Here is an 11,678-nt window from a genome sequence, read left to right as displayed (position 1 = left end):
TGGCTTCTGTGAACTGCCTCCCTTCATTTCTTTAGGAATTTTCTTTGCTTCTTTTTGTTGTCTTGACACACTGAGATCTTAGTCATGGTTGTTCCAGACTTTGGTCAGTTGGTAGTTAGGAGGGTGTAAGAAGTTATCCAGTGCTTTTCTAAACTTAATTGTGCCTCTTCCACCTACAGAGAAGAGGACGGTCCTCAGGGATCTGGCTCTTCTGCTCCGCCAGTAAACAAGGAGTCCCAGGGAGAACAGGGTAAGTTGATGAATGCGTGGCATGTGTTGGCGGTAGTGTATGGAGGGCACATGGACCACAACCCACTGGAAACACGTACTGAGCCTTGATTTGTGTGGGGCTTGGTAGAGAGCCATGTTCCTGTCCTTCGGGGTTTATGGTCTGGTAAGGGAGAAAGGTTGCCCAGACTCATAAAGCATAACCCAGGCCACCTGGGGGATTTGGGGTAAGGAAAGCCTAGGTGGGGGAATCTGAGCAGACCAGGCAATTTCTGTCCAGTAAGCAACCATGTGCATACATTTGGAGCAATGAACACTTCACGTCATCATGACTGTTAGAAATGATCTTGCCAACACCATCCAAGTGCCCAAACCATAGAAGATAGAATCTCAGAGACACCTAGTGAAAGTTCAGTATTAAAAACTAGGCTGGATAGACAAACCTCTCCAATTCTGGAAGAGAGCAGGAAGAAAGTAAGTCTGATACTTTATTTGCAGACACAACCACATGTAGGGAGCAGAACTCCTGGGATTCTCCAGCGACACCCAGCAGCTCCCAGCCATGCAGACGCAAGTTTCACCTGGTGCCCTCCAGGCGAGGGATCCTGCTGATCTTGGTATGATCTGTCCACCCACCCCTGCCCACGCCAGTCTGGCTCCACTGCGTCTCAGGAATGGAAGGGTCAGTACAAGTTTCTTTCACTTCTTTCTGACTGGCTTGGCTTCTCCTTTTTCTCTTGGTAGCCTCCAGCTCCCTGGATCGGCTGCTCGATCACGGTCAAAGAGTATTACCAGGAGAAGCAAGCTCAGTCACAGTGGCTGAAGAGGATCTTCGAGGATAAAACTGGTAAGGAATATGGGTTAATTTCACACTCCAGAGACGGTTCCGAGAGTCATATTTGTTGACTCCCGAATCCCTGGCCCAGCAAGGCTTCTAGAGCACCAAATACCATCACGTTTGAGATACCATAGTTGACATTTTCTGTTCTTCTTCCTAGAATCTGCTGCAGTGGCAATGTTGGGTGGGAGGCATTGTGTATTTTCCTCTGTTCTTGTCCCCGCCGTGACAAAGAATTGAAGGGCAGAGACACAGTAGTGAAGCAGAATAAAAGTTTTATTTAAAGTTACTTAGCCAGAAAGAAGTGCAGGTGACCTCAGAGAGGGAGGAGTGCTCTGAAAGATTGGAGAGAAAGAGTTTAAGATTAAAAGGTCACACACTTAGAAAGTGTGGGTGACTTCAGAGAGAGGAGTGCCCTGAAAGGTTGGGGAGTTGAAGTTATGCACTTAGGAAGTGCAGGTGACCTCAGAGAGAGGAGTGCAGCACCCTGAAAGGTTGAAAAGAGGGAGTTTAAAGTTAAAAGGTTACGCACTTAGAAAGTGCGGGTGACCTCACATAGGAGCACAGTGAAAGGTTGGGGGCTCCCTGTTTTAAGGATTTTTCAGGAATGTGACAGAGGGCTAGGGTGTGGGCTTGTAAGTGGTCTCAAGTATCTTTGATGAGACATTAAGTTACTCATCCGTTCTCTAGGTAATTCTGCAAAATTAGCTTATCCAGACTGTCTGCCTTTCCTCCAAGGTGGGCAGAGTTAGTTGTTTGCTAAAGAGTATGTTAAGAATCTTTCTTCTGAAACTTCCTTGTTCTTTTTTAAATACAATTTTGGCTTTAAGGTGGGATCTCCCTGTCTTTACTTTGCTGTTTATAGGTGGGCCTTTTAGCAGGCTAGAGTGAGTCATACAATGATCTAATGGACACAATGAAGACATGGGCTGTGCTCAGATCCTTTTATCTGGGGAATATTCAAACCTTCAAGGCCAAGTTTCTCTTGACCTTTTGAGCTTTAACTGATTAACTCACTAACTCTGAATCTTTTCTGGATTTCTAGATTTAACTGGTTAACTGAGTCCTTTCTAGGGGGCTTTCCTGGCCCTGTACTCTTTCCACCCCACTCATGTATTTCCCTGCCTAACAGCCATGCCCATGGCCCGTTCGCCCCTGCAGACACCTGGCCTTCTGGGCTCTCTTGGCTCTTCACAGCCAGGGCCCCTCCCTGGCCCCTCCCCAGACTCCAGATACACAGCCCCTTTCTCGGGGCTGACCCCTGCCTCTCCCGCAGTACCAGCCAGTGATACCACCAACTCACCTCCAGCCTCTCAGGCTGAGACATCTGCCAAACCCCAGGCCCCGCCTGCCCCAGCCCCCACCCTGAAGCCCAGTGTTCTTTGGAACGCTGAGCAGCCCACCTGCTAACCCTTCTGCCTCGGCAGCTCCTGCTGTGTCTTCAGCACATCCCATCTTCAAGCCCATCTTTGTGGCTCCATCTAAAAGTGGGAAGGAGGGTCCTGTGCCATCCAGCCATTCCCAAGTCATAACGGAGGCATCTTCCAGCTCTGCCCACACCCCGACTACCAGCAGACTGCCCCTCACTTTCAGTCCTGTTTTTAGCAGCACAGGGCTACCTACATCTGTGCCCTTGTCAACTCCTTCCTCCTTCAGTCAGACAACAACTTCAGGCACCAGCATGAATACCCCTCTGTTCCCTGGTCCGGCCAGGGTCAGTGTCCCCTCAGCAGTGGCTTGGGGGACCACCACCGGCACAGCCACAGACTCCGCCCGGAAGCCTGTCTTTGGCTCTGGTGTGAGCAGTGTGACCAGCACTGTGAGCAGCATGACCAGCCCCACTGCTTCCACTGCCCAGCCTGTCCTCTTTGGGTTCCCCCTTGCCTCTGCTGCCAGCTCTGCCCAGCCATGAGCTCCATACTCCAGTTTGGCAGGCGCTGGCCACGCCTGCTCCAACAACAGTCGTCACCTTCAGCCAGTCCCTGCCCAGCGCCATCCAGACAGCTGCTGGCAGCAGCACCGCCAGTTTCGATGGCTTCAGTGGCACCCTCACGACCTCCGCCCCCATCACCGGGAGCCAGCCTGCACTGACATTTAGCAGCACTACCACCCCAGCCTTCAACATTCCCTTTAGTTCTGGCACCAGGCCCCCCATCCCATCCTATATTGGAGTCACCCCACAGCACTCGTTCGGAGCCACTGACAGACAGCAGATGTGGACTGCCAGCCAGCACTGGCCCCCAGCTTCGGCAGCTCCTTTCCTTTTAGAAGCTCAGCAGCCCTGGCCCCACCCCAGCCAGCCTTTGGCAGCACTGTGGTCAGGTTTTCGTGGGTTGAAACCCGCAGCCTCTCTTTTTGGCACCATGTCCATTACCACAGGTGTTTCCTCCAATTTTTTTTATTTTGTTGTATCATTAATCTACAATTTGAAGAATATTATGCTTACTAGACTCCCCCCTTCACCAAGTCCCCCCCCATGTACCCCATTAGTCACTGTTCATCAGCATAGTAAGATGCTGCAAAATCACTACTTGTTTACTATGTGTTGCACAGCCCTCCCCATGCCCCCCCCCAACATTCTACATGTTAATCATAAGGCCCCCTTTCTCCTTCCACCCCCTTCCTCCTCCCTTTCCACCTATCTTCCCCAGTCCCTTTCTATTTGGTAACTGTTGTCCTTTCTTGGGTTCTGTGATTCTGCTGCTGTTTTGTTCCTTCTGTTTTTCCTTTGTTCCTATACTCCAGAGATGAGTGAAATCATTTGGTACTTGTCTTTCTCCACCTGGCTTATTTCACTGACCATAATACCCTCTAGCTCTATCCATGTTGTTGCAAATGGTAGGATTTGTTTTCTTCTTATGGCTGATTAATATTCCATTGTGTATATGTATCACATCTTCTTTATCCATTCATCTACTGATGGACACTTAGGTTCCTTCCATTTCTTGGCTATTGTAAATAGTGCTGCGATAAACATAAGGGTGCATCTGTCTTTTTAAAATTGGGCTGCTGCATTCTTAGGGTAAATTCCTAGAGGTGGTATTCCTGGGTCAAATGGTATTTCTATGTTGAATTTTTTGAGGAACCTCCATACTGCTTTCCACAGTGATTGAACTAAATTACCTTCCCACCAGCAGGGGAGGAAGGTTCCCTTCTCTGCATCCTCGCCAGCATTTGTTATTGTTTGTTTTTTCGATGGTGGCAATCCTTACTGGTGTGAGGTGATATCTCATTGTGGTTTTAATTTGCATTTCTCTGATGACTAGCATTGTGGAGCATCTTTTCATGTGTCTGTTGGCTATCTGAATTTCTTCTTTGGAGAACTGTTCAGCTGCTCTGCCCATTTTTTAATTGGATTTGCTTTTTGTTTGTTGCGGTGTGTGAGCTCCTTATACATTGTTGATGTCAACCCTTTATTAGATCTGTCATTTATGAATATATTCTCCCATACTGTAGGATGCCTTTTTGTTCTATTGATGGTGTCCTTCCCTGTACAGAAGGTTTTCAGCTTGATATAGTCCTATTTGTTCATTTTTGCTTTTGTTTCCCTTGCTGGGGGAGATATGTTCATGAAGAAGTCACTCATGTTTATGTCGAAGAGATTTTTGTTTATGTTTTTTCTAAGATTTTTATAGTTTCATGGCATACACTCAGATCTTTGATCCATTTAGAATATGTTTGTGTATAGGGTTAGACACTGATCCTCATTTCCTCCTCTTTTGCAGCCACCACCTCAGACTTTAAAGCTATGACCCAGACCACCAACAGCGGTGGCAGCACAAACTCATCACACTTCACATCCAGGGTGTCAGCAGGCCCCGCTAGCAGTGGGGACTTTGGGATGAGCGTGTCAGCCCCCCACAGTAGCTCCACCACTGGGGCATTCGACTTTGTGCCAGGACAGAGTGGGAGAACTGGTGGCACGGCCCCAGTTCCAGAGTTGGGAGCAGGGATAGCCACTCGGGGTCAGGACCTTGCAGGCACAGGAATAAAGGCCCGAAGGCAGAGATGAGCTATGTTTTCATGAGCAGAGAAGAGCCAGGTGTGGCTAGAGGTTATAAAGGAAAGTGGGATAAAATGACATTAAGAGACCGGCAGAAAGGAAGATTATTCACGGCCTTTTAAAATGTTTTCTTTTTTGGTATCTATTTCTGGGGATGCCTGAGTCAGAGCTCCCTTGGTGCAGCTGGCCAGAGCACACTGTTTGCCTTCTACGTGGCCAGCACACCTCAGAACACGTCTGTGCTTGCAGGTGAGATTTGGAACGGGGTCGGTCTACAGAGCCAGGTGCTATTTTAAGTGCGAACATAGTCTACACACTTGGGGCTTTACGCTGTGGTGAAGAGACAGATGTTATCTGTAAACAGCATCAGGTAGCAGTGCAACTCATAATTGGAGGAGCTATTTAGGTAGTCAGTGGCAGCCTTTTTGAGACAACAGCAAACTGAGGCCATGGCCCCAGTTCCAGAGTTGGGAGCAGGGATAGCCACTCGGGGTCAGGACCTTGCAGGCACAGGAATAAAGGCCCGAAGGCAGAGATGAGCTATGTTTTCATGAGCAGAGAAGAGCCAGGTGTGGCTAGAGGTTATAAAGGAAAGTGGGATAAAATGACATTAAGAGACCGGCAGAAAGGAAGATTATTCACGGCCTTTTAAAATGTTTTCTTTTTTGGTATCTATATACAGTTACCTTAAGAACATTATGTTTATTTGGCTCACCTCTTCACCAAGTACCCTGCACAAACCCCATTAAAGTCACTGTCCGTCAGCATAGTAACATGCTGTACAATCAATACTTCTCTGTGTAGCCCAGCACTCCCCGTGCTCCACCACATTATACATGGTAATCATAGTGCCCCCTTTGTTTTTCCCTGCCCTTCTCCCTCCCTTCCCACCCATCCTCCTCAGTCCCTTTCTCTTTGGTAACTGTTAGTCCATTCTTGGGTTCTGTGATTCTGCTGCTGTTTTGTTCCTTCAGTTTTTCCTTTGCTCTTATACTCCAGAGATGAGTGAAATCATTTGGTACTTGTCTTTCTCCACCTCGCTTATTTCACTGAGCATAATACCATCTAGCTCCATCCATGTTGTTGCAAATGATAGGATTTGTTTTCTTCTTATGGCTGAATTATATTCCATTGTGCATACATTCATCTACTGATGGACATATAGGTTGTTTCCATTTCTTGGCTGTTCTGAATAGTGCTGGGATAAACATAGGGGTACATCTATTTCAAAATGGGCTGCTGTATTCTTAGGGTAAATTCGTAAGAACGGTATTCCTGGTCAAATGGTATTTCTATTTTGAGGAACCTCCATATTGCTTCCCACAATGGTTGAACGAATTTACATTCCCACCAACAGTGTAGGAGGGTTCCCCTCTCTCCACAACCTTGCCAACATTTGTTGTGGTTTTTCTTTTGGATGGTGGCGATCCTTACTGGTGTGAGGTGATATCTCATTGTGGTTTTAATTTGCATTTCTCTGATGACAAGCGATGTGGTGCATCTTTTCATGTGTCTATTGGCCATCTGAATTTCTTCTTTCAAGAACTGCCTGTTCAGCTCCCCTGCCCATTTTTTTATTGGAATAATTGCTCTTTGTTGAGGTGTGTGAGCTGTTTATATATTTTGAATGCCAACCCTTTATCGGATCTGTCATTTATGAATATATTCTCCTATACTGTATTATGCCCTTTTGTTCTGTTGATGGGGCCCTTTACTGTACAGAAGCTTTTAAGCTTCATATAGTCCCATTTGTTCATTTTTGCTTTTCTTTCCTTTCCCTGGAGAGATATGAAGTTGTTCATGTTTATGTCCAAGATATTTTCACCTGTCTTTCTCTAAGAGTTTTATGGTTTCATGGCTTAAATTCAGGGATTTGAACAATTTTGAATTTACTTCTGTGTATGGGGTTAGACAATGATCCTGGTTTCCTCCTTTTTTGGAGCCATCACCTCGGGCTTTGGAGCTGTGACCCAGACCACCATCTCCGGGACCAGTACATCAGGGTTTGGCAGCACCATCTCAGTGCCCTTCATGTCCTGGGTGTCAGTAGGTCCCACTGGCAGTGGGGGCTTTGGGACAAGCATGGCTGCCCCCCACAGCAGCTCCAACACTGGGGCATTTTGCTTTGGGTCACGACAGAGTGGGAGAACTGGTCTCAAGAACACTTTCTGGGGAGCCTTGAATCCGAACTCCCTGGGTGCAGCTGGCCAGAGCACACCCTCTGCTTTCCATGTGGCCAGCACACATCAGAGCACACCTGGGTTTGCAGGTGAGATTTCAAATGGGCTCGGTCTGTACTGCCAGGAGCTGTCTTAAGTGCTGACAGTCTCCACTTTCGGAGCTGTATGCTGTGATGAAGATTTAGATGTTATCACAGAAGTTATCTGTAAACAGCATCAGGTAGCAATGTAACTCATAACCGGACGAGCTATTTAGGTAGTCAGCGGCGGCCTTTCTGAGACAATAGTAAACTGAGGCCATGGCTGCAGTTCGAGTTGGGAGCAGGGACATCTGCTGGGGGTGAGGATGTTGCAGGCACAGTAGCAAAGACCCAAAAAGGCAGAGACAAGGTTATGTTTTCATAAGCAGAGAAGAGCCAGTGGGCCTAGATGGTAGAAAGGAAGGTGGGATAAAATGACATTAAGAGACATGCAGAAAGGGAGATTATTCACGGCCTGTGAATTTTTTTTTTTTGGTATCAATCTACAATTACCTGAAGAACATTATGTTTACTAGGCTCCTTTCTTCACCAAGTACTGCACACTTACCCCATTACAGTCACTGTCCATCGGGCATAGTAAGATGCTGTAGAATCACTACTTGTCTTCTCTGTGTAGCCTAGCCCTCCCCGTGTGCCCGCACATTATACGTGCCAATCATAATGCCCACTTTCTTTTTCCCTGCTCTCATCCCTCCCTTCCCACCCATCCTCCTCAGTCCCTTTGTAACTATTAGTCCATTCTTGGGTTCTGTGATTCTGCTGCTGTTTTGTTACTTCAGTTTTTCCTTTGCTCTTATACTCCAGAGATGAGTGAAATCATTTGGTACTTGTCTTTCTCCACCTGGCTTATTTCACTGAGGATAAACCCTCTAGGTCCATCCATGTTGTTCCAAATGGTAGGATTTGTTTTCTTCTTATGGCTGAATAATATTCTGTTGTGTATATGTATCATATCTTTTTTATCCATTCATCAATACTGATGGACACTTAGGTTCCTTCCATTTCTTGGCTATTGTAAGTAGTGCTGCAATAAACATAGGGGTGCATCTATCTTTTACAAACTGGGGTGTTGTATTCTTAGGGTAAGTTCATAGGAGTGGTATTCCTGGGTCAAATAGTATTTCTATTTTCAGCTTTTTGAGGAACCTCCATATTGCTTTCCACAATGGTTGAATTTACATTCCCACCAACAGTGTAGGAGGGATCCCCTTTCCCCACAGCCTTGCCAACATTTCTTGTTGTTGTCTGTCTTTTGGATTGTGGTGATCCTTACTGGTGTGAGGTGATATCTCATTGTGGTTTTAATTTGCATTTCTCTGATGACAAGCGATGTGGAGCATCTTTTCACACGTCTATTGATCGTCTGAATTACTTTGGAAAACTGTTCAGCTCCTCTGCCCATTTTTTAATTGGATTATTTGTTTTTTGTTTGCTCAGGTGTGTGAGCTCTTTATATATTTTGGATGTCAACCCTTTCTCAGATCTGTCATTTATGTATATATTCTCCCATACTGTAGGATGCCTTTTTGTTCTATTGATGGTGTCCTTTGCCATACAGAAAGAAGCTTTTGATCTTGATATAGTCCCATTTGTTCATTTTTGCTTTTGTTTCCTTTGCCTGGGGAGATACATTCACGAAGAAGTCGCTCATGTTTATGTCCAAGAGATTTTTGCATGTTTTTTTCCTCAGAGTTTTATGGTTTCATGGCTTACATTCAGGTCTTTGATCCATTTTGAATTTACTTTTGTGTATGGGGTTAGACAATGATCCATGTTTCCTTCTTTTTTGCAGCTACCACCTCGGGCTTTGGAGCTACGACCCAGACCACAAGCAGTGTAACCAGTAGCTCAGTGTTTGGCAGCACCACCCCATTGCCCTTCACGTCTAGGGTGTCAGCAGGCCCTGCTGACAGTGGTGGCTTTGGGATGAACGTGGCCCCCCCACCTCCAGCAGCTCCATCACTAGGACGTTCAGCTTTGGGGCAGTACAGAGTGGGAGTACTGGAGGCATTGCCCCTTCCTCGGGAGGCTTGTGTCAGAACTCCCTGGGTGCAGCTGGCCAGAGCACACCCTTTCCCCTTCCACGTGGCCAGTACGCATCAGAACACGTCTGTACTTGCAGGTGAGATTTGGAATGGGCTCAGTCTGCACTGCAAGGCGCTGTTTTAAGTGCTGACATGGTCGCTGCTCTCGGAGCTGTAGGCTGTGGTGAAGAGACTGATGTTATCACAGATGTTATCTCTAAACAGCGGCAGGTAGCCATGTAACTCATGTGACTGGATGAGCTATTTAGGTAGTCAGCAGCAGCCTTTCTGAGACAATAGCAAACTGAGGCTATGGCCGTAGTTCCAGAGTTGGAGCAGGGTCAACGGCTGAGGGTGATGGTGTTGTAGGCACAGGAGCAAAGGCCCAAAGGCAGACACGAGTCTAATGTTTTCAGCAGCAGAGAAGAGCCAGGTGTGGCTAGAGGTTTAAAAAGCAAAGTGGGATAAAATGACATTAAGAGACAGGCAGAAAAGAAGATCATTCATAAAGTACTAAGGAAAGTCACTATAGAATTTTAGGCAGAAGGAAGTGATTTTATTTGCCATGTGGAAGATGGGTGATAAGGAGTTTGAGCCTTGGTAGCTTCCGTTTTCCTCACTGAATATAAGAGCTCAATGGCGTGGGTTAGGGGGAGATGTGTACCAAGGAGGGCCTCTCAGTAGTCATTTTGGAGAGGGGGAGAAAACGAGGTGTGAGAGCTGTGCCAGGCAGTTCTGAAGTCTGGGAAATTGTGGGTAGGAATTTGAAGCAAGGCCAGTCAGCACAGTTGTGTCTGCCCAGCAACATTCAATTTTGAGGTGTGGACCTAAAATCAGTGGATAGAGAGTAAACCCAACCTGGTTAAATGGCACAGGGAGCAGGAAGGGCAGGGGGCTGACTACAGGCCCTGATGAGGCAGAGGATCTGGAGTGGGTGCAGTTGGCACGGGAGCAGGGACTGTGCTCGCAGCCAAGATCTGGGGGCAAGAGCAGTTCCTGGTTGCGATAAGATGTGACCCGCAGAGGTCAGGTGGGGGGGAGATTACATGCAAGGTCAGCACCTCGGGGGGCACCTCCCCACCTCAAGCCTAGACAGATACAGATACATGTGAGAGGACCTTCCCAGAAAGCTGCTGTGGAGGGTAGCTCAGCACTGGGCAGGAGGCTCCATGAGGGCAATTGTGTGCAGGAGACCAAGTTCAAGTGGGCCTGTGGGAGGATGGGGGCTGACTGTAGGGTGGGGCTGTGGTGAAGTAGAGGAGAGGGGGCAGACAAACGGGGAGGAGACATAACATTAGTCCTAAGAGAAGGGAGGTCCACTCAGTGTCCCCCTCTGTTGTGCTGTGGTGGCCAAGGGAGTGCAAAGGTTCTCCTCAGGTGGCCAAAGGACAGCTAAGGGGCTTGTGCTCTGCTGTAGCTGGTGGTGGTGGTGGGTGAGCTCCAGCTCACCTGGAGCACAGGTGTTAGGACCCAGTCAGCCCATGTGCTTCCTTACCGACGGGTAAGCCAGACAGTGGTGTGAACTAAGGGATCCTGTGGGGATGCGTTTGCAAGCAGACCTCCCCCTAATTCATTATAATGAAAAAGTAACTTTACAGTGGAGAATCCTGACAGACATCACCTTAACCAGCTAATCATGACTAATATAACCAGTAATCAACAAAACATGCCGAATACTGACATTATGTACCCCTGACCGCATGCTCTTATAAGAGCACAACATATCTTTGTTGATATTTTGCCCAAAATCTATAAACTCAATTTATTTGTAAAAAACATCACTCAAACTCAATACAAGAACATATAAAGTCAGTGAATAGCACTCTTCAAATCATGATGGTCATGAAAGACAAGACAGAGGAAATGTCACAAGTTAGAGGAGAATAAGGAGTGTGCACTGCTAGAACAGTAAAACTACATTAGTGAAGAAACGTGAAATTCAAGTGAGATCTACAGAGTTTAGTTAATAATATTGCACCAATGTTAACTTCCTAGTTTTGACGACTGTACTATAGTTATTTAATGTTAACATTAAGGTATGCTGAATGAAAGACAAACAGGAAGTCTATATTGTTTTTGCAACATTTCTCTAAGTCAAATTATTTTAGAATAAAAAATTTTTTAAAAAACAAATGTAAATACTAAACAAAATTAATTCCAACAGTGTTGTCCAAGAAATTAGGTCTAATTCATTTCAATATTTAATATTTTATAATTATTTGTCAAAAAGAGTTTATAATTTTTAAATAATTCCTTAGTAATAACTAACCATTCCCTTGACTCAATCTATCCAAATCAAAGCCTTCCTGTTCTGGCCTTCATCCCTATGTGTGCTCTGTAGTCATCTACAGAGCATGCTTCCAA

At 46.3% G+C, this 11,678-nt stretch overlaps 1 protein-coding gene across 1 annotated transcript in view; it reads right to left on the bottom strand.

The window, feature by feature from the left end:
* Window positions 1-703: 703 nt before the first annotated feature.
* The window catches only part of LOC108402988 (uncharacterized), an 87,778-nt gene continuing 76,803 nt past the window's right edge, over window positions 704-11,678 (bottom strand). The window contains exons 12-13 of the mRNA XM_073214271.1: window positions 2,470-9,753; window positions 704-1,553 (exon numbers count right to left, since the gene is read on the bottom strand). The gene's annotated coding sequence lies outside the window, so the exon portion shown is untranslated. The remainder of the gene's footprint in view (window positions 1,554-2,469; window positions 9,754-11,678) is intronic.

Source organism: Manis javanica, chromosome 10 (assembly GCF_040802235.1).
Source record: "Manis javanica isolate MJ-LG chromosome 10, MJ_LKY, whole genome shotgun sequence".
In the NCBI taxonomy this organism is placed as follows: Eukaryota; Metazoa; Chordata; class Mammalia; order Pholidota; family Manidae; genus Manis; species Manis javanica.
The sequence above is the reverse complement of the archived record's forward strand: the minus strand, read 5'-3'. Positions and strand labels throughout refer to the sequence as shown.